The 24157-nt window shown below is 37.1% G+C and overlaps 1 protein-coding gene and 1 pseudogene across 5 annotated transcripts in view; both read right to left on the reverse strand.

Annotated features, from left to right (window-relative positions):
* The window catches only part of FSIP1 (fibrous sheath interacting protein 1), a 217411-nt gene that overhangs the window by 70163 nt on the left and 123091 nt on the right, over positions 1–24157 (reverse strand). The window lies entirely within an intron of this gene.
* Positions 13946–14533, reverse strand: LOC133769717 (protein MAK16 homolog; annotated as a pseudogene).

Consider the following 24157-nt stretch of genomic DNA (forward strand, 5'->3'; position numbering starts at 1 on the left):
AGGGGCAGGGGTGGATGGGGGAAGGGTCTTCACATTTAGCAGTGGCAGAAAGATGACTTTTCATTTATAGGTAGGAGGAAGTAATTTGCAACCATCCCTGCATTTTCTCCCACTGGATGGTTCTTTTATGCTTTACAGAAGGTCAAAAGCACATAATGTTGATATTGGGGGTTGCTTAGCCTTTATTGGAGGAGGGAGAGAGGGAAGGTAGAATTGAAGCCCTGAGGTTTGTAATTTGATGGTAGGGATTGAGAGAACTCTTTTCTAAAGGCTTTTATTTTTCCAACAAAGTATGAATGAGGCCATCAACTGAGGTTGGGGTCAGGTGTGTGTGTTCTCGTGTAGGAGAAAAGAGCAGTATGAAATAGTTGCCTAAAGTGCACAATTAATGACAAATGCAAGATTTCTGACCAGTGTTGAGTCTCCATTTGAGGTTGTATTCATGCACCCAAAATTAAATTAAATGAATGTTTGTTTATGTGACTTTATAGATATTTAGCTCCTTGGCTAAAGGTTGATTTTTAAGTTATTCATTTCTAAGACAAGAGAGAGAGGGAGAAACAGACATGGAGGGAGAGACAGAGGTCTCCAATCTGCTCTCTAAATGCTCGAAACATGCAGGGCTGGACTAGCCCAAAGCCGGGAGCTAGGAACTCAGTTCTGGTTTTCCACTTAGGCGGGTGGCAGGTATGCAAGTACTTGAACCATCACCAGTTGCATCCCAGTTTGCGCATTAGCAAGAAGCTAGAATTGGGAGTGGAGCCAGGACTCAAAGCCAGGCACTCTGAGATGGCATGTGGGCATCTCAAGTGGTGTCTTAATTGCTGTGCCAATTGCCTGTCTCAGATTTCTGGGTTTTGACAGAATCCTGAGAACTATAGTTCCTTACTGGCTACAGGAATAGTTGATAAATGGATGGATCCTTGGTCAATTTTATGAAGGTCTGATGGAACTCAAACAGGGGCTGGCACTGTGGCACAGTAGGTTAATCCTCTGCCTGCAGCGTTGGCATCCCATATGGGCAACAGTTCTAGTCCCAGCTATTCTTCTTCCAATCCAGCTCTCTGCTATGGCCTGGGAAAGAAGTAGAAGATGGCCTAAGTGCTTAGGCCCCTGCACCCATGTTGGAGACCTGGAGGAAGCTCCTGGCTCCTGGCTTTGGGTCAATTCAGTGTCAGCTGTTGCAGCCATTTGGGAAGTGAACCAGCAGATGGAAGACCTTTCTCTCTTGTCTCTCCCTCACACTTTCTATAACTCTACCTTTCAAATAAATAAACAAAATCTTTTAATAATAAATAAATAAGCAAACCTATCATCAGAGGAAAGCCCAGCACCAGATGACTTCATTGCTGGATTCTTCCAAACATTTAAAGAAAAAATAACACAAATCCTTCTTAAATTATTTCCAAAAATACAAGACTAGGAAATTTTTCCAAGTTCATTCTATAAAGCTAGCATTACCTTGATACCAGAACCATATCTTACACAATAAAAGAAAAAACCTACAGGTCAATATTCCCAGTGAACATTGATGTATAACTCTTCAATGAAATACTAAAAAATAGAATCCAACAGCATATTACAAATATCATTCACTATGATCAAGTGGGATTCCTCCCAATGATGCAAGGATGGTTCAATACAGGCAAATCAATACAGGTGATACACCACATCAACAAAATGAAGGACAAAAATCATCTATTGATCTTCTCAATAGATACAGAGAAGGCATTTGATAAAATCCACAATCTCTTCACAGTAAGAACTCCAACCAAATCAGGTAAAGAAACATTTCAACATAATAATGGCTATATATAACAAGACAACAGTTAACTTCACAATGAATGGGGAAAAGCTGAAGGTCTTCTAAAATCTGGACTAGAATAGGGATGCCCATTTTCACCATGTAATTTCAAGATAGAGCTGGAAGCCCTAGCAAGAGTAAATTGCAAGAGAAAGAATAAAGGGCCTCCAAACTGGGAAAGAGGAAGTTAAATTGTCACTGTTGGCACAGACATGATCTTATATATAAAAACCCCAAAGTTTATACCAAAAAAACTGTAAGAACTAATATCTAAGCAAATTTTCAGAATACAAAGTCAATGTACAAAAATCAGCAGCATTGTTGAACACAATATTGAATCACCTGAAACTGAAATTTGAATGCAATCCCATTTCTAAAAGCTAAAATAAAATAAAAGGAATAAATTTAACCTAAGAGGTGAACTATCTCTACAGTGAAAACTATAAATCAATGATGAAAGAAACTGCAGAGAACCCAAATAAAAAGACATCCCATGTTCACAGATTGAAAGACTCAACATCACTAATATGTGTGCATACTACTCAAAGCGATTCATGGATTCAATGCAAACCTTCTCAATATCACAGTGACATTTTTCACATAACTAGAAAAATACTACTAAAACTTTTATGGAACCAAAATAGATCTAAAATAGCCAAGTAATCTTGAGCAAAAAGAACAAAGCAAGGAGCATCACACTATCTGGTTTCAAAATATGTTGCAAAGCTACAGTAACCAAAACACCATGGTATTGGCATAAAAATAAATTCATAGATCAATGGAACAGATTAGAGACTCTAGAAGTAAATCCACACATCTACATCCAACTGATCTTTGACAAAGGTGATAAAAACATGCATTGGACAAAGAATAGACTTTTTAATAAATAGTGCTAAGAAAATTGGATATCCACACACAGAACAAAACTGGACTTCTATCTCTTATCATGTATGAAAAAACAATTTGAAATCAATTAAACACCTAAATGTTAGACTTGAAACTTTGACGCTATTAGAAAACACTTCAGGACACTGGAATGGACAAATATTTTCTAATTAAGACCCCAAAAGAACAAGAAAAAACAGACAAATAGGATTTCATCAAATGAAAGCACAACAAAAGAAGCAATTAAATGAAATGACATCTGAATCTATATATCTGACAAGGAGTTAACATTCAGAAAATTTAAGAAACTCAACAGCAAAAGTAATAATAAATAGTAATAATAACAATAATAATAATCTGATTTTAAAATGGGCAGTAGATCCAGACATTACTCAAAGAAAAACATAAAAATGACCAAGAGTTACAGGAAAAGGCTTAACATCATTAACATCAGGGAGATGCAAATCAAAACCACAACAACATATCACTTCACTCCAGTATCAAAAACACAAAAGAAAACAAGTATTGGTCAGGATGTGGAGAAAAGAAAATCTTTTCATGCTGTTGGAATGTAGATTAGTACATTAGTGTTGGAAAATAACATGGAAGTTCCTCAAAAAACTAAGAATAGAACTACCATATGATCCAGCAAGCCACGCCTGGGTACATTCAAGGCAAATGAAACCAATCTGTTGAGGAGACATCTGAACTCCCACATTTATTGCACCACTATTCAGAACAGTCAAGAAAAGGAAATGACCTATGTGTTTATCCTAAATGTATGGATAATGAAAATGTGATATATGAATACAATGGAATATTACTCGGTCATAAAAAAGGATAAAATCTTGTCATCCACAATAACATGGATAGAACTGGAATTCATCATCTCAAGCGAAATAAGCCAAACACAGAAAGACAAATATCACATAATCTCCCTCATATGTTGGGTCTAAAACACAGGTGATCTCATAGAAGTTAAAAATACAATTGTGTTACCAAAGCTGGGGACAGAAGTGGGGAGGGAAAAGTGGGGAAAGATTGACAGGTGCTAGGTTATTACTAATAGAAGTTATTGTTGATAGAAGTTCTGGGGCTCTGTTGCACAGTAGAGTGACTATAGATAAGGTAGTGTACATTTGTCTATTTAAAAATAAAAGAAGATAACATTTCGGATGCCTTCACCATAAAGAAATGTTAAATGCTTGAAAGGATAAATATATATATCCTGATTGGACATTACACAATGTATACATGTAACAAATATCACATAATACCCCCAGAGAAATGCATAATTTTATATGCTAAATTAAAAAATGAATGAATGAAACAAGCAGAAACACTGCTTCATTTACCACTTCTTGAATTTTTTAAAAATATTTATTTATATCTTGCTGTAGCCCCACGCCTCCAGGGCGCATGGCCTTCAGGCCATGTGCTCTAGGCTTCCTGGCCTAGATGCTCTTCCACATGACTGGTTCCTGGTGCTTGGTATGAACCCCTATTCACCTCTCTCCCCTAAATAAAGCTCTCTCCTATGCATCTTTCTCACTAAATAAAAGATTAAAACATAAAAAAAATTTATTTATTTACTTGAGAGGCAGATTTACAGACAGAAAGAGGAAGAGACAGAGAGAGATCCTCCATTCATTGGTTCATTCCTCAAATGGCTGCAAGGGCCAGAGCTGGGCAGATCCAAAGCCAAGAGCCAGGAATTTCTAATGGGTCTCCCATGTAGGTGCAGGGGCCCAAGCACTTTGACCATCTTCCACTGCTTTCCCAGGCCATCAGCGGTGAGCTGGATCTGAAGAGTAGCAGCTGGGACTCGAACCAGCACCCATATAGGATGCCAGCGCCACAGGTGGACGCTTAACCTATGATGCCACAGTGCCAGCCTACAACTTCTTGAATTCTAAATCAGTGCCTCAATGAGTTCAGTAAGTATTTCTTTAACTAAATCTACACAAAAGTCCAAACTGCTCTGTGAATTAATTTCCATCTCATTCTCTATTTTATACAAGAAAAATACAAGATACATTCTTAATAAATAACAAAAAATTATTTATTTGCAGAAGTCATGTAGACATGAAGTAGACAAGCAGAGTATTATTTAATTTGATGGAAAATCAGTGTAAGTCTATAATGAGAAAACTATTTTTCCTCCCAAGGTACTAGACTATTGCTGTGGTGGCAAAGTCAATTAAATATCCTTGGGCCAGCACTGTGGTGCAGTGGCTTAACTCCCTGGCCTGAAGCGCCGGCATCCCGAGACCTGGTTCGAGACCTGGCAGCTCCACTTCTGATCCAGCTCTCTACTATGGCCTGGGAAAGCAGTAGAAGATGGCCCAAGTTCTTGGGCCCCTGCACCCGCATGGGAGACCCGGAAGAAGCTCCTGGCTCCTGGCTTCAGATTAGCATAGCTCTGGCCATTGCAGTCAATTGGGGAGTGAACCATCAGATGGAAGACTTCTCTCTCTCTCTCTCTCTCTCTCTCTCTCTCTCTCTCTCTGCCTCTCCTCTCGCTGTGTAACTCTGACTTTCAAATAAATAAATAAATCTTTTAAAAAAATTAAATAGCCTTTATCTCACTGACACCAGAAACAGTCTTCATTTTCCATCAGTCCATATTCTTAGGATTCATGGTTTTTGTTATAATGGAGGCAGTTCACCATTTTGTTTTGCCCATTAGTAAAAGTAAAGATTTGACAAATTATTATTTTTGATTTATTCCTTTTTATTAGTCAAAAACTAAGCAAACAAAAACAAGAAGCAATGCAACGCTATTGAAACAGACAAAGCAAGATTTGACAAAGTAATCAATTATGTGGATTGGGCTACTACTAAAAACAGGCATTTTCATCTGAGTCATACCACACAAAGCTAAACAAAAGCCAATTTTTAAAAATTCCCTCAGATTATAATAGCTACTTTTCTATGTGGTTTCATACAAGATATGATTATGCAAGGAAAACCCTAATTTCATTTTCTTCTTGAATTCTTGCATTTCCCTAGATAAATTATATTCGCAATATGGACAATAAGGCTCTTAGAATATCACATGCTATTAACTCTAATAAACTAAAAAAACAAGTGTCCAGCAATTTGAAGCCTTTGGTTTATCATGAAAGGGATAAGCAAGAAACTGTATGTTAGTCAACTCTGTTGACCTGTCATCTATGTTACTGTAATGATTAAACCAAACTACCAATTGTGAAGACGGTGCCCTGTACTGATAAATAGCATCAGCCTCTGATTGCATGATTAAAAATTCCTCCATCCCAATTCTCGTATGGCAGAATGCCATAGCCAAGACTTGGAAAGATTAATATCTATAAGCCTGCAAATCACATAAGTAGTTTTAATAGTGATATAAAAATGCAAGAAAAGTTTCTAAATAACATCATTCTTACTATGATTTCAATATTATTATTTGCATGAATAATCATGAAGTGCTTTTTCATTTGTTCTGGCATTCATATAGGAACTACTAAAACATAACAGAGGTAATAAACTAAAACTACCAATTGTTTTAATTTATTTAAAGTGAAAATATTTATATGGAAAGCTTTATAAAGTAAATTATTTCAAAATAAAACATGAAGACAAAGCAGCCAATTAAATCACACTGTCAAAGTCAACAAAACATAAACTTACAAATCTCTGCCAATTAAATAGACATAGTACCTCTCATTTTCTCAGTCCACATCTAACTGTTTTCATGTTTTCTTAAATGTGCAATATTGAACTTCAGAGTCAATCACGTCTCATTTTTAGGATGCCTTTAGAATTGAAGTCTGAGACCACAACTACAAAAACTCAGTACTTCACTGCTTCACAGCAGGATGAGGATTCCTTTTTCTAAGCAAAATTCCAGACATTCCATGACTTTCTATAAAAACAGAGGATGTCCATTTTAAAATGGAACAGCCTTGAAGGAGTACCAGCATTAAATAGCCAAGAAATGTACGTATTACAAGGAGGTTTACATTTGCTCTTGTAAGCGAACTCTAGAGATTTCTGTTCTCCAGTTCCATCTTTAATTTCCCTGTCAGCTTCTCCTTTCTGTCACAAAACACTGGATGCTGTCTTTACATGAGCTTACTGTGCGAGCAAAACAACAGACTGACAAAGCTTCCTAGACAAATCATGATGAAGTGTCTGATTCTTATACCCCTTCTACCGCCCCAGAAACTGCTCCCTGAAAAAACAAAAACAAAAAAACAAAAAAAAACACTAATTTGAGCAATAATATTTAAAGGTTATCACTTTTCATAATTCAATGACTTGATTAAAGAAAAGATTTTTTAAGTACCATGATTTTTTAACATGACATGATAACATATACTGAAATATCATGACAAGTACAGAGGTTAGACATAGATAAGAATCTTTTTTAAGTGCAGACATGAGAATCAAGGCTTGCTTCCTGGTCTCTGCAGTAGCAAACGCATACCTTAAAGCAAATGGGACTTGCACTGGTCTGTGACCACCCTTACAGAGCTCAGGGAGTGAGGTGGGGCCCAGGCTGCTCAGGAGAGGCCAATGTGATCTTTCAATTCCCTCAACTCAGAAAAATTCACCGAATCCCAACTCTGGGCCAGGACTGTACTAGGCCACCTTGACTTGAAACAGACTGTTTCTGTACTGGTGGAGCTGCAGTCTGCGGTAGGAAATCTATAATCACCCAAATAAAAATGTTATTATCCCTTGATATGTTCTAGAAGGAAGCCCAGGGAAGAATAAGTAGATCTTATCTAGTCTACAGAGCAACAAAAGCTTTCCCTAAAGAACTTTGTAGTGTTTAATACCAAGTGGGAATTAACCATGTATAAAAGGAAAAGGAAAGGGAATTCCAAGATAAGGAATCAATACAAGCAGAGCCAGTCAGAAAGCCAGTGAGAGATTTGCGGCTCTGCTTAAATAGCAAAAATAACCTCACCAGAATTCCCTTAGAGCAAAGAATGGGTTTAAGGTGACCTACCCTAGATAGGCCGAAAATAGTTACCAGCCTATGGCAGTCCGCCCAGGGTAGGTAACCAAAAGCAAGACCATGGCAGAGGAAAAGAGAGAAGCAGGCAATCTTTAAAGATCTCAGATCTGGTACTTTCGGTGATCTTCTAATGAACTATATCACTAAAATTGAAAATAGGCTTGGCCCACAATAAGCATCCCATGAGTCTTTTGTTAGTCAAATCTTTTTCATTCCATGTGTCTTGCCTCTTTTTTAAGGTCCCCTCTCCTTGCCTGTCTGGAGTAGATGTACGTTGCAGAAGCAACTCCTCCAGAAAAATCTATCAACTCATTTATCAATCTATCAGTTCCTAATATGTCAACAATAAAGGAGTAAGAGAGACACAGAGGCAAACATCTTCATTTCTCAACCAACATTTCTTTCTCTTTTTTGTGTTCTTTCCATTTTTAACTTTAGCTGCCACATATAAGGCAGAACATGCAGTATTTGTCTTTCTGTGTCCAGCTTATTTCACTCAACATGATGTCCTCCACTTACATCCATCTTGAAGCAAATGGTACAATTTCATTCTTTATTACAGCTGAAAAATCTTCTGTTGTATATATTTGTCTCATTTTCTTTATCTTTTCTATTCATCTGATGATGGACATCTTGGTTGATTCTAAATTTTGGCTATTGTGAACAGTGCTGCTATAAACATGGTGATGCACCCATCTTTGATACAATGTGTTCGAGTCTTTTGGTCTAAACCCCATAGTGGGACTGCTGGATCATATGATTTTTTAAGACATCTCTATACTGTTTTCCACAGTGGCTGTACTAATTTACATTCTCACCAACAGTGTAAAAGTGACTCTCTGTCATTTGGATTTTAGACATTCTGACAGGCATGAGGTAATATCTCATTGTGGTTTTGATTAGCATTTCCCTGATGGCTAGTGATCCCAAATATTTTTTCATATATCTATTGTTATTTATTCAACACATCAACTTCATTCCTTTTATGGACACATCAGGACCCTGCAGGTCAGAGTGACCAAGTGGTATATCCGGTTATAAAGCCAGAAAAAACATGAACTGGGAACCAGATCAGCTGGAATCTAAATCTGTCTTTTCTGCTTTATCAGCCTAGTTCTTGAGTGGCTATGATTCCTTCCCCTCTCATAAGAGGGTTCTTCAAAGATCTCATGGAGAAATGGAGTTAACAGAGTTTATTTTCATTCAAAAGAAATTTAAATCCAAGTATAGTTTTTTCATAATATATACTTTCCATGAATATTTTGACTATCCCTTCTATATTTGACCACAACCTAAAAATAAAATAATTTGTGCATCATAGCATGGTGTCAGTTTGCCAGAATCAAGGAGTAGAACACAAGTTTTTCTTCTTGGCTTTGCCCAGTAATTAACCACAAGATCTTAAGCATACCATTTCACTTAAAGTGTTTTAATTAGTCAGATGAAGTAATGAGGTAAGAACATAAGTATTATTGTTAATGATAATTATGAGAGGCTGACATGGATGACACAGAGAGGTAGTATCCCTTCAAGAAAGAACTTTCTGCCCAACTAGGGGGATGGTGACAGCAGACAGCCTGCAGCAGGCAGCAACTTCTAGGCCAGTCTTGGCTGCAAACATCCACTTGCCTGAGGCCACACATTTTCCTGGACAGTCTGCACTCAGTGACTGAACAGAGAGACAGAGATGGACCAAGTCTGCTGACAGAGGCCGGCAGCCCTGCTTCCAGAGTTCTCCACTGCTTCTGCAGAGGCTCCCCATGCCTTCATGCCAGTTCAGCAGCAACCTCAGCCCACACTTGCTTCTCCCCTAGTGATGATTCTCAACAAACATTCTGCATTCCAAACTCCATCTCAGCACTGCTTCTGGAGAACCCCAACTGCCACACTCTATGGTACTTACTTACCTTTGAGCTATTAACTACAGTTAGTCAACATGAAACATAACTATACATTTGAAATGCCAAGACCTGGCTTATTGAGTAACTCGATCTGAAGTATAACTTCATTTCATGCTTTAAGTAAGTGAAGTCCTAGCTTGTATCGATCTTCTATATATAAAGATAATTGGAAATGAAAAAAAAAAAAACAAAAAACCTGGTGTTAAATTGGAAATGGCATAGAAAATTAATTAATTTTTTAAAAAAATATTATGTAGGATCTCTGTCTTTAATGTGCTGTACACTCTTATTTAATGCTATAACTAGTACTCCAACAGTATTTTTTTTTTCACTTTGTGTTGCTATATGGGGGCAAACTGTTGAAATCGTTACCTAATATATACTGAACTGATCTTTTGTATATAAAGAGAATTGAAAATGAATCATGATGTGATTGGAAGGGGAGAGGGAGCGGGAAAGGGGAGGGTTGTGGGTGGGAGGGAAGTTTTGGGAGGGGAAAGCCATTGTAACCCATAAGCTGTACTTTGGAAATTTATATTCATTAAATAAAAGTTTAATTAAAAAAAAAACCTTAATTTAATTATATGCCAAGTTTGAACACTCAAACTAACTGAGGGAGAAAGAAAGTTATAAAGCTGAAAATAAAAGGATAAAACTGAAGAGGCATATATAATTACAGTGCCACTGCAGTGACAATGTTATAGAACCACTACATGGTAGAGATCAACTATGTTATAAAAGACAATACTCTTGTATCCATTTTTCAAACTCTGCTCTCTGCATTTCTAATTCTGTGACCATATATTTAGAGTGAACATTTCCCTTTTTATAACATATCATATAATATAAAAAGCATACTTCAAAAATAGCAAGAAAATTTGTACTCTTATTGTAATAGACTATTTTGGGTTATCTTTCAAGGGACCCACAATTCTACTTTTATAGACCACACACTTGTAACTATATCTACAAAAAATAAATTCTGAAGTAAAAAAAAAACCAATTAGTAACACCAATAGAACAATTCTTATCATACACATATAATTATATGATGTAAAAGAGTATAAAAATCAATACAATAAGCCAGGCATTTTCAGTCTAGTCTGCAATGTGTTACACAAAGCTGGTTCTATAGCTGCTTGGCATCAATAAATTAACAATCAGCATTTTTGCCAGCCAAGCCATCAGCATGTATATAAAACCAACAAAGGAGAGTAGATGCACTCATGAGTGAGTGCCAAGCTTTATGCAGTTAGAATTACTTAACTTACTTCTCCCACCAGAGTTTAATCACGTTCATTCTGGGAAAGTCTTTTTCCCAACCCTCCTACAAACGAGAAATTAATATATTTCCTTTCTTGCTTATAGCCAATGGCACAAATTTACTTTTATCTGAATCTGGAGGCAATTTTTAAAGTCTGGAATTTTAAACCATCCAGGTAAGGCTTATTTTTAAGATATTCCATGGATAGCCGTGATATGAAGACAAATGTTCACTCAAAATCCCTAAATACACAACCACTGAATTAGATATGCAGAGAGACAAGAAGGTTCCTTTATTCAGTGTACAGCATTTATTCATTCAAATATTATTTATTGGGCACCCACTCTGCACCTAGACTTGTCAGGGTGAGCAAATCTATTCTAATAGTGATTATTTTGTTCGATGAACAGAAACAAGAACTCAGGAAACAAATTGCCAAAAGATCCCCACATTTATGGACAGAAAATACACTCAAAGAGGAGCAAACTCAAAGAATCTAAAGATTTGTAATTCTTACTTGGCTACTGGTGTCCAGAAGAATTCTGCTGAAACCAGCTTCTTTTATAGGCAGATAAAGCTGTTAGTATTTGGTCAACTGTTATCTTACCAAGGCTGCTTAAACAGCAAACCTAACAGGACTGCCATGTTACACTGCATGTTATTCAAATGTTACCAATAGCTTAAAACCACTGTAAACACTGGATGTTGAGGGATGCCAGTGAAACTCTGGAGAGTCACAACTTTTACAGCATTTTTGTAAACAGAGTCTGAAAAGTATGATATCATTTTTCATTTTAGAATTCAGTCATATTCTTCACTGAATTCAAAAACCTAATGAAAATCTACACTACTCAAGCCTAAGGGAGGCTGAAAAAACAGCATGTGTCAAACTGACAGAAAAATGTCACCTCCTGCAGAGACATAAAGGTGCTGAAACAAGTCAGGTCGATTCCTGTTTTTATTAGTGTTTAATCATTTACAGGATATAGTTCATTTGCAATGAAAATGCTTGTTCATCAAATTGAAAGATGAATGGTAATTGTTTTTTTAACATTTTATATTAACTGGATTAAGGCAGGGAACTAGCAAAAGGGTACAAAATACAATTTAACAATTCTCCCCTAAAACTTCTGTGTCTTTTTTGATGTCCTGGGAAAAATATAAACAGAAATTTTTATTCCTTTATCCTCAGCTAATGATGACGAATTAAATACTTGATAAAAGTAGAAATGTACACTACTAAGCTGAATTTCTTTTTCAAAAAATCAACTGCCTGGGAAGAATGAAGGAATCAGGGAATCATTCTATAAAGACTATGTTAATGTTTAATTTGGTTGTGTTTTAAGAACTTGAAGGCTGTTTTCATTCTATGTGACTACCCTCCTCCTGGGCACAACCACTGAATTTTTGTGCCACCCCCATAAAAGCCAATGGAGTAAGTTTATTTTTCCCAAGTTTCAACAGAGATCTCTTGTGCTTAGAGTGAGGGCAGTAGATTCCTGCATTAATGCATATTTTTATTAAGCTCTCACTTTATTTCAACACGCTACAGATATTTTCCAAAGGTTTTTTATAAATCTTCTAGTTTTCAGACTTAAAAATAGAGCCATGAAAGCAACACATCTAAACATTCCTTATCCAAAGTGAACAATGTGCAGGTTGACTATTTTTTTCTTTTTAAACATACATGTCTTTTGGTTTCTGGCTTATTTCACTTAATATCATGTCCTCCAGTCCCATGCATTTTGCTGTAAATTACAGATTTCATTTTTTACAGTTCAACAATATTCCACCATGTATACAGACCACCTTTTCTTTATCCAGTCATCAGCTGATGGACACCTGGGCTGATTGCAAGTGTAGCAACTGTGGACAGTGCTGCAATAAACACGGTGGGGCAGATATTACTTTGATGATGATTTCATGTCTCTGCAAATATACCCAGTTGTGGACTGCTGGATCAAATGGCAGTTCCTTTTCTCTGTTGTTGTTGTGTTGTGTTTTTTTTTTTTTTAAGCAATCTCCATATTGTTTTTCATGGTGGCTTTACTAATTTGTGATCCCATCAACAATGTATAAGAGTTCCCCTTTTGTCACATCCTCATCAGCAATTGTTATCTTTTGTTGTTGTTTTAATAATTTATTCAAACTATTTCCTTTTAACTCATTAAGCTTGGGTAGTTAAGCCTTAGATCCAACTCGCTTTGCTTTGACTGGCATGAAAGGGTTTCCTGAGTCGGCAGGACACCTCTAGGTGTTCCCACCTACTGTTCCCACCTACTGTCATCTATACTTTCCCTCTCTGAGAACAACACCATGAATAAAGAATCCGAGGTAAAGGATAGGTGTAACAACAGCCAAGTAAAAAATAACAACAACAACAAATCAAACTCTGTTCAGTTTCATGTTTCAGGGTTTCCTGGCCAAAATTCTCCAAAGCCGTGACCATAGCAACGTGGTGAACAGTCTCAGAAAAGTGACCATAGCAAGGTGGTGAACAGTCTCAGAAAAGCGCAGCTGGCTTCTGAAGTTTCTCCTGACAATGGCACTCAAGATTTATACTTGAGGCAGAAATGATTTGCTTTCTAGCCCACATAATGATATGAATGGAGTCATTTAAGGAAAATGTATTTTTACACGAAATACTGTAAGTTAGAGCTTCTTTTTCCTTTTTTCTTGCCTCTTATCCTCAGAGGAGCAGGGAAAAGAGAACAGGAAAAAAATGGAAGTTCTGCCATTCCTAATGAAGTTTGGGAAGAAAAAGAGACAGCAAGGAACTTAGCATTTAACATTTAGAGATCTATTTACACTCACAGCTTCAAGAACTGATCTGTTAAGCTTCATGGGCTTAAACTGTTACTTCAACACATATGCTATGAAAGTACTCTTCATAAATTAAGGCACCCTCCACTCACTCCAGATGAAGCAATAAAACACTAGAAGCACAAATATTGTGTTAAATATAATATGAAAGAGCAAAGCCTGGAAGAGTGTGTTTAAGATAAAAGCAGCTCAACATGTTCATTCCTGTTTGGAACTGTCTGATGAAAATCAGGTGGTTTTAGCCTTGTTTGCTGCTCATAATCTGTCTCTACATAGGCTCATTTTGTTTTGCCTTTGTGTTTTGCATTAAGGGCCTTTTCTTCCTCTTCACTGAAGGATGTACTATCCTGGTCACTACTGGAGGCACCCAGTTTATCCACATCCTCACAATCACTTAGGTCCCTCTCCTCCACCTCATCCTCTTCCGCTAATTCTCTTTTCCCACACCTTCATCATCGTCTTTTTCCTCAGCATTTGAAGAGCTACTCTCTGCCCCCTGTTGTTCAGGATCTTGTCAAATGCATGAATGGGGAAGTTGTAGATGACACCGTATGGCTCTTGTCTCAGTCTTCCCAGAACTACTTTTCAATAGCATTGTCCAGCTGAGCAGCTCTTAATGCCTTTTCCTCATGTCTTTTCTCCCCACACTCCACCTTCTTCCTCAAAGGACAAGTTTCCTTTGTCACTTCACTGTAACTGTTTTAATTCAAACTAGAAACTGGGTTATCTTGGTGAAATCTCTGCTTACATTTATGTCAAATGAAACAGGGTCAGTAAATGAGATTTTCACCTACTTCCTTCAGAGCTTTCTCATTGTTTTTACTAAGCCAGGTCCATTCCCAAATAGTCCTAGAAAAGCTACTCATTCTGTCACCTTCACTACTAGTAGTGTTGTCCTTTCTCTTCTTTTTTTTAAAAAAAGATTTATTTATTTTACTTGAAAGTCAGAGTTACACAGAGAGAGAAGGAGAGGAAAAGAGAAAGAGAGAGGTCTTCCATCCACTGGTTCACTCCCAGATGGCTGCAACCACCGGAGCTGCGCCAATTGGAAGCCAGGAACCAGGACCTTCTTCTGGGTCTCCCATGTGGGTGCAGGAGCCCAAGGAATTGGGCCATCTTCTACTGCTTTCCCAGGCCATAGCAGAGATTGGAAGTGGAGCAGCAGGAACTCGAAGCAGTACCCATATGGCATGCCAGCACTTCAGGCAGTGGCTTTACCCACTACCCCACAGCCCCAGCTCCCTTTCTCTTCTCTGATAGTAGCATTTTAATTATGTATGATGGTGACATAATAATCATAGTAATAATAGATATAGTTTAACATTCAAAATGATGTCAGAGAAAAGGTCATACAGATTTTTCAGATAACTGGTGTTTAGAGTGGTTATTAAAATTTCTAGAGAACACATAGCTGGCAATGAGAGCAACACTGCAAATCCCAGTATATTCCAATTGCTCATAACCAGTATAATATGTTCCAAATGTCCTCCTCACTAGCTACTAGTCTCATACATCAGCAGTGCATGATGGGATAAGATGGATGGGATGAAGCAGGATGGAAATTCATGGCACATTCAATAAAGAAGTGTTGCAGCCCAAGTAAGGGAAAAAAGAGGCCTTCTATATACTGTAGACCATTCCACACAATGTGTCAACCCAAAATGTGGGCCATTAGTCCCAGCAATTGTAGAATTAAACAACTAAGAACATGAGATAAACATGAAAATTTTCACTCCCAGGATATGCAGACCCTAGTGCACATGTGAGCCATGGCATCTAGTCTCACAACAAACAAAAAGATCTCTAAAAATGAGGAACCTAATCAATGACAATGAAGAGCAAATACAGGTTTTTTTTTTTTTTTTTTTTGGAGGTAAAATAGCAAGGTTTATTAAGAAGGAACATCTGTAAGGACGGATGGGCACCTCTCCAGACAGGGCCAGAGAGAGAGTGCCCAGTCCCTCAGACTGGGGGAGAGCGGGGCTGCATGGGTGAGTGGAGAGTACACCCGGCCAGGCCAGGCGGGCGGCTCAGCAAAGATGCAGAGAGCTGAGCGCGCAGTCTAGTTGAGGCTGGGGGTTTTAAGGAGATGGGTCTTGCTTCCCCACCTCTGCTCCTCTTGGAACAAAGGGCTTTTTGGATGTAAATAGAAAAACTTCTTCTCTTGAAGGTCTGAAACAAAGGACTTTATGGATGCAAATGTTATCAGACCTGAGGAAGGGAGCAGGGTGTTTGACATGCAGATACTGGGCTGCACCTGGGAGATTGTGGAAGATTTATCAGGCTAAAAGACTCATCTTACTAACCTAAGAACAAATACAAAACAGTCTTATAAAAGCAAAATGAAATTTCTTTTTTTAACCACAGAATTACATTAATCATAATTCTTAGTTATTAACACATGTGCTTATCTCTCCTTAATGGTCCCTGACCTACTTTTGCATCTGATCATATATGTTTTATGCTTATATTTGTATGCTTTAGATAACATAAAACACTCTCATGAACCCACCTGACCCAAGAACTAGAACACTGACAGCAATTTTCATCTACCAAATGTTTTCCTCCATCCCATTTGGGTTAACTGCTTCTGGAATTATATACTTATGATCAATTTGTTCTTAATATATAATTTTATTATATATATGTCTATCTTAAAATCATATTGCTTTTTAGTTATTTTTTATTCCAATGTATTAGGAGTTTAAAGGAGAAAAAGTATGTCATATCAATAGATTCAGAAAAAGCATTCAATAAAATTTTATGTAAATCCCTGATTTAAAAATTATTGGTAAATTAAGCATAGAGAAGGGAACATTCTTAACCCTATTATATTTTTTTAAGATTTATTTATTTACTTATTTTAAAGGTAGAGTGATAAGGAGAGAGGGAGAGACACAAAGAGAGATCTTCCATCCACTCATTCATTCCCCCAAAGGCCTGCAACAGCCAGGGCTGGGCCAGGTTGAAGCAAAGGATCAGGAACTCCATCCTGGTCTCCCACAAGTGGCAGAAAACAAGTTCTTAGGCCATTGTCTGATGACTCACAGGCACATTAGCAGGAAGCTGAATTGGAAGAGCAGAGGCAGGCCTGAATCCCAGGAACTCAGATTTGGGATGCAGGTGTCCTAAGCCATAGCCTAACCTGCAGCACAACACCTCGACCTCATTTAATCATTTTTAATCTATAAAAACATCATACTTAATGGAAAATACTGAAAGTACCATCTTTAAAATCAAAACCAATAAAAATTTCCCATTATCACTACTTGTATATAATTTTATCATGGAGTTTCTAAATAGTGCCAAAAACAAAACAAAAAAGGCAAAAGGAATGGAAAGGAAGAAATAAAAATGTCAACTATGATAATACAGAAGGTTCAAAAGAATATACCAGTAAATTATTATTTTTGAAAAGGAATATTTAGAAAGCTGATTAGGTACAAGATGAACACTGGATATAAAAATTAATCACAAATTTACATACCAGCAAAAAATAGCAAGAACATATCATTTAATCATGTGACTTATAACAGCATCAAAATATCAAGTAACTAGGAATAAATATTTTTACAAAAGAGATGCAAAATTTAAATGAAAAACTTTTAAAACTTTATTAGGAGACATTAAATGATACCTAATAAAGAGATAAACTAGATTTATATTAAGATGATCTAATATCATAAAGATCATATTCTCTCCAAATTAGCCTATTTTGAAAATTCTGAACAGGGCCAGTGTTGTGCCATAGCTGGTAAAGCCACCACCTGTGACATTTTCATCTAAAATAGGTGCCAGTTCAAGTCCCACTGCTCCACTTCCAATCCAGTTCCCTGCTAGTGCACCTGGGGAAGCAACGGAGGATAGCCCAAGTGCTTGGGCCCCTGCATTCACGTGGGAGACCAAGAAGAAGCTTCTGGCACCAGCCTGGCCCAGCTCGCTCATTCTCTCTCTCTCTCTCTTTGTGTGTATGTGTGTGTGTGTCTTAGTAACTCTGACTTTCAAATAAACAAAATAAATCTTAAAAAAAAATTCTATGCAATTCTAATCCATATCCTAAGAGGGCTATTCATGGAACTTGAGAAGATGATTTAGAAATCCACATGAGAGAACAGCTGGGACCTTCTGAAAGAGAAGAGCAAGGAGGGAAGCTGTACTCTTAGAACTCGGGACTTCTTCTGAAGGTCACTAAGACAACACAATTCTAGAAAAGCACAGACATCATGACCATTAGAACAGAAGATGGCTTAGGAAAAAATCCCACCCATAAATGTAGCTTTAATATATGATGGGAGTGGTGAATTTATGTGACAAAAATGAAAACCAACCCTTATTTCACATAATAGAAAATTAGCTCCAGATGTATCAAGGACTTAAAAATATCAAAAGCAAAACTTTAACATTTTTAGTGGAAAATGCTTTTTAAACATTCTTGCTGACCTCACTATAAAATGATTTTTTAAGACACAGAAGTGTTCATTTAAAAATAAAATATTTATTAGTTTGTGTTAAAAGCAAGGACATTTGATCATCAAAAGTTAACCTTAGGGAAAGTGAAAAGACAAGTTACAAACATACAGAGAATATCTGCCTTCCTTATAATCACAAAAGGATTAGTACCAAGAATATATAAAGAGCTCTTACAATAGTAAAAAAAGTTCAACCCCACCCCCAAAAAAAAAAACTGAGCAAAGGACCTGAATTGACATTTTTAAAAAGGAAGAGGCAAATACATATGATAATAAGAATTGAAAAAAATTGAAACTCTTGTGCACCTATAGCAGATAACATGTGCAAGAATGTTCATGGCCACAATATTCATGATAAAACAGTCTGCAAATTACACAAATATCTGTGTGAGGAAATGCAGAAATAAACTGAGGTATATTCCCACTATGGAATGTTACATGGCCCTCAAAAAGGCTGCTGCATGCAAAAATAGTCACATTTTAGCAACATAATATGGACTGAAAATTAAGTAACAAAAGATAACCAATATCAAGATACTTTTTTATCAAATATAAACTCAAATATAAAAATCTAAGGACATATTAAATCAGAAATCAAAATAATAATCAAACTTGCCCTATGTCACTAAAAAATTACCCTTAAAATCCAAACCTCCAGAATTCCTATGGTATAATATTCAATCTACTTATTTCACTTGATAAATAAAATTATGCATTCATCAATATCAAATGAAATACAAAGAGAAGTCACGGTGATAGATGTTATACCATCTCTCATTATTTATCAGAATGGTTTGCCTGCTTATAAAGATGAATGTCATACACTCAGTCAGCCTTGAGAAACTCTGGTGGACCAGAAATATATTGGGCATATTATCCTGAAAAAGCACAGTCTGGAAAAGAGCTCAGTCACATAATTTATCTTCCACACTCAGTACAGTGTCCATCTGTGACCATTTTGGAGTGAATGCAGAAGGTCATACATTTGCTCAAAGATCATTTCTGAGTCCAGTAAGGAAATCCCTTTAGCTCCTAATTTAGAAGCCAGAGGAGCTTGGCAGCCTTCACATGTGGGAAACCTATTGAGCAGTGAATAGTATAATTATTCCCAAAGACTGTGTGTTCTGGACATGGGAATACAGCTCCATGCTGTGCTCTGTGAAAGCCATATTTGCCTTTCCAATTCTCAGATAACAGCCAAAATGTGGTTTGTCCCTCCCTAAATGCCATTAGTGTGTTCTGTTGACAAATAATTGTCTTTGGTCACCAGCTGTTCAATAGGTGGATGCAGCCAATCAATCTGTCTTGAAAACTGGAAAATATGCTATTTTGTCCTGAATTTTTAATTAAGGCAGTGCTTAGTAGATATAGGACAATATGCCAACTAAATATAATAGAATTAACATGAGTTTTCACTACTGTAAATATTTAGGTTGCATCCTTACATGACTTATCCACATGTATAAAGAGTACATAGAAAGAGTTGTTTGCCTTTGAAAAGGAGAAGAAAAGAGTAATACAATATCTTTAAACATTAGTACTCTTTATTAACTATTCAAAGTGTCAGAATAGTGTTCTGTTAGTAGCATAAAGTATCACCACACTAGGAGGATAAGGTTAAAAACCATCCATAAAAGAAGGGACCATCAAAGAAGAAGTTACCTTTCTCTGAAGGGGAGGAGAGAATGTCCACTTTGATTATGGCCCTGTCTAAATAATGATGGAGTTTGTGAACTCAAAAGGCTTTCATAGCCTTGGCAACTCATGACAAGAGCCTCGGGTGATCACTGACGTCATAAATAAATAGTGTCAATTGTTATATCAACAACAGAAGTCACTGTGCACTTGTTCCCCATGTAGGACCTCTGTCCTTAATGAGTTGTACTATGAGAATTAACGGTCAAACTAGTCTTCAAACAGTACTTTATACTTTGTGTATCTGTGTGGGTGCAAACTGTTGAAATCTTTACTTAGTCTAGAATTGATCTTCTGTATATAAAGATAATTGAAAATGAATTTTAATGAAGAATGGGATGGGAGAGGGAGTAGGAGGTGGGATGGGAGTGGGGGTGGGAGGGCAGGTATGGGGGGAAAAACCGTTATATTCCAAAAGCTGTACTTATGAAATTTTATTTATTAAATAAAAGCTTTCTTTAAAAAAAAAAAAGCCTCCATAAGACTACAGAAATGAGAACACAATGCAAATGTGGATAAATGCCTTGTTACAGAAATGAGGCTATTGAAACTGATTCACTGTCTCAGATAAGAAAAATTTTTTTTTTTATTTTCTTAAACTACTGTGTATTTTTACAATGTTAGTGACATATAAATTACACATTTCTGGAAAGCACAGGTTTGAGTTTCATCATGTATGTGTGTGTCCCCCAACAAGCCTGTGAGTTGAGAGCAGGGACTGGGTCTTATTCAATGTTGTATACCAGGAACATGATACAATATTGATACTTAGAAAACATTTTTGACTAACAGAACTTAGTATTATACAAATGAATTTAGTTAATAAGCATACTCTATTCCTGTATATGTTCTATTTATAAACTATTCAACAATCACAAAAAGGCTTTTGGTATTTAGTCTTAGAAGTCAGAAACGAGACATTCACAAAGTTAAGGAAAATATGCAAACACAGTTTAAACACCACAAGAGCAACTCCACCAAAGTGAGCACATGCTTTAAAAATAGCTATGAAAGTAAAATATCTCATTGGAAAGGTAAATATTAGTGAATATTTCCTGAAATATAGAAGCATTCATATCCAGAAGCACACTTTACAAAAATATGCTAAAATATTTTAAAATAATAAATACCAGAAAACAGTTTTTTTCCAAATTCTACTTTCTAAAAATAATATGTTACTGTCGATTATTATCAATGGCATGAGATTTTCCTTGTTTAATGATGTTGGATGTTATCACTGTCTAAAGACGATAACTGTCTCAGACTAATGGCCTCCTCATTGGAAACATTCCATTGCTATAGGAAAACAATCTGTACTCACACAGCCTGAGTTTGCCTCCCTGTATAATCTGTCCACACCCAGCCACAAAAGTTGGGAAAATTGAAACAGAGAGACTTGCTTCTCAGAGAAGCAATCACAGAGTTTCAGTTTTTTGATTCTTAGATACTGTTTCACAGTTGTTAACCTTTTTATTATAATTATTATTAATCTACAAAAAGCCTCCTCAATATAAAGGTCTCATAACAGAATTCAAAAGCAAGAGTGGATCTTGTCTGAATGTTCAGCTGTCCAAATAGGTTAATAGGTTCATTCTTCAGCCAGGCTATGCTGTTCAATGTCTTTGAATTTGTTTTTCTTCTTGTTAATTAAAATATGCTAGATTGCTTTTCATGAGGTTTTAGATGGTTCTGTGCTTAGAGAACTTATGTTAATTTTTTTTAAAGATTTATTTTATTTATTTGAAAGACAGAGTTATAGAGAGAGGTAGAAACAGAGAGAAAGGTCTTCCATCCGATAGTTCACTCCCCAGATGACCACAACAGCCGGAGCTGTGCTGATCCGAAACCAGGAGTCAGGAGCTTCTTCCGGGTCTCCCACGTGGGTGCAGGGGCCCAAGGACTTGGGCCATCCTCTACTGCTATCCCAGGCCATAGCAGAGAGCTGGATCGGAAGAGGAACAACTGGGACTAGAACTGGTGCCCATATGGGATGCCGGCACTTCAGGCCAGGGCTTTAACCCTCTGTGCCAAAGCACCAGCCCCACTTACATTAATTTAAAAATCAAAAAAGATGAAAGTTTAAAGCAACCAAGAACCCTGAATACCTTAAACTCAGCTTTAGAAACCAAACAGATCTGGAAAAAACATTGTAAGGCCTCGTACATTTGTCTGACCTGTTGCCCTGGCAAACTGGTATGAGGAAACTAATGTCCGCCCTGATTAACACCGAAATTCTGGCTATGGGCTCATCTGAGACAATCATGGAACTCAATTTAAAAATAAGAATTCTGTTGTATCTGGGATGGTGCAGAACTGATAACCTGATAACTGATAACCGACCATAGGTTACCTTATCACCAGAGGTAAGAAAATTACAGTTGCCAACAACAATATTTATTCTAAAGTATTTTAATAACTAGTCAATGTTAATATTAACCACTTAAGGAAAAAAAAAGCAATAATGTCATCACTAGCAAGGCCCTCACAGGTGTTTCCCTAACTTATATAATTTCCCATTTGTCACAGACACAAATTTTAACATTAATACTTGAAATAGCCACAAGGTACCAAAGTTATTATTCATAAGACAATAAACCCTCAGCTTTGGGGGGCTGGAATCTTAGTATTCATCACAGTGTTTATAAACATGTAACCAAAGTCTGTATATTAATCTGAACTAGTGAAGCTCTTGAACAAGTTCCCACAGTACTTGACTAATTTCAGATAACACTCTGTACCTCTTAAAACATTCAGTGACAGAACTGTGAAAAGGTAAAGAATAAGGACCCAAATTCAAGAACTAAGTGAAGTATTGAAGCATAAAGAAAGCAATTTTAGAATAAAAGGATATAGTTCTTTAAACAAAAGTTAATAAACATCTGGCAATCATGATTCCAAAAAACAATAAAAAATGAAAATATGAACAAATTTACAAAGGTATCTGATCAATGCATAGATAACCAAACAAGAATCATTCTTTCTAATTCTTCTTTTTCATTTTAAAGTACTTGACACAGGTAGAGTATGGAGACATAACTTCCCTCTTTTTAAATTTTTATTTAATGATTGATATTTCTTTGAAAGGTAGAGACACTGAACAGAGACAGAGATGGAAACCAGAGAGAAATCTTCCATCTGTTGGTTTACTCTCCAAACACCCACAACAGTCAGGGCCAGGCCAAGCCAAATCCAGAAGCCTGCACAGTATATTCAGATCATTGGTTTTACCTCTGAGAAAAGCCTGGTAGCTACTGTGACACAGACTGCAAGCTGTCTCCTAATGTCTGATGTCTTCTAACATGGTATCAGAATTTTCAGTTGGCCACGCAGCCAGTCACTTCCTCCTGGGTATAGCCATATTGACTAAGTTTGAGCCAGTGAGATGTAAGTATATATTTTATGTGCAATTCTTCAGTCAGGATCTCTCCTCTGGTAGAATTATGATAGAAATGGTCAGAGTTATAGCATCCATCCTAGACCATGAGATATATGAGCATCAGTAGCAAAGAACCTGCATTCTTGATTACTACGGAACCATTGTGAGCTCTGGATCTTCTATCTAGCCATACATATGGAAGAGAAATAAGCTTCTATCTTGCTTCCACCGTGACTATTCAGGTTTTCTCTATAAATAGCAATCAATTATTATTCAAAATAACACAACAGCTAACACCGGCCTCAAAGCTAGAGTTTCAAGCAATTATTAATATCCCCAGAAAACCAAGCCCCACAGAAGAGAGGTAATCAGCTGAAGTCACTAGTTCCCCAGAGTTGAACACAGACCCATTTGATGCTAAACTACTGGCCAGGCTGTGAGCTACGATCTCCCTAAGTTCCATTTGCCTGGTACGAAGAACAATGACCGCTCTCGCAAAACATCTTTTGACTGACATTATCTTCAAGATGGAGAAGAATGAGGAAAAAAACATCAAATCAGAGCACAGCAATGAGAAAAAGTTATATACACAAGGTTCACATAGGAAAATATGTATTATTCCTACTACCATTCAAATATAATGCAACTTAAAGTCATGTTAAACAAGGGTTTTTTAGGCCGGCACCATGGCTCAATAGGCTAATCCTCCGTCTGCAGCGCCGGCACCCCGGATTCTAGTCCCAGTCGGGGCGCCGGATTATGTCCCAGTTGCTCCTCTTCCAGTCCAGCTCTCTGCTGTGGCCCGGGAGTGCAGTGGAGGATGGCCCAACTCCTTGGGCCCTACACCCGCATGGGAGACCAGGAGGAAGCACCTGGCTCTTGGCTTCAGATTAGCGCGGTGCGCCAGCCGCAGTGGCCACTTGGGGGATGAACCAACGGAAAAAGGAAGA

The sequence above is a fragment of the Lepus europaeus genome, chromosome 11 (genome assembly GCF_033115175.1).
Source record: "Lepus europaeus isolate LE1 chromosome 11, mLepTim1.pri, whole genome shotgun sequence".
NCBI lineage: Eukaryota > Metazoa > Chordata > Mammalia > Lagomorpha > Leporidae > Lepus > Lepus europaeus.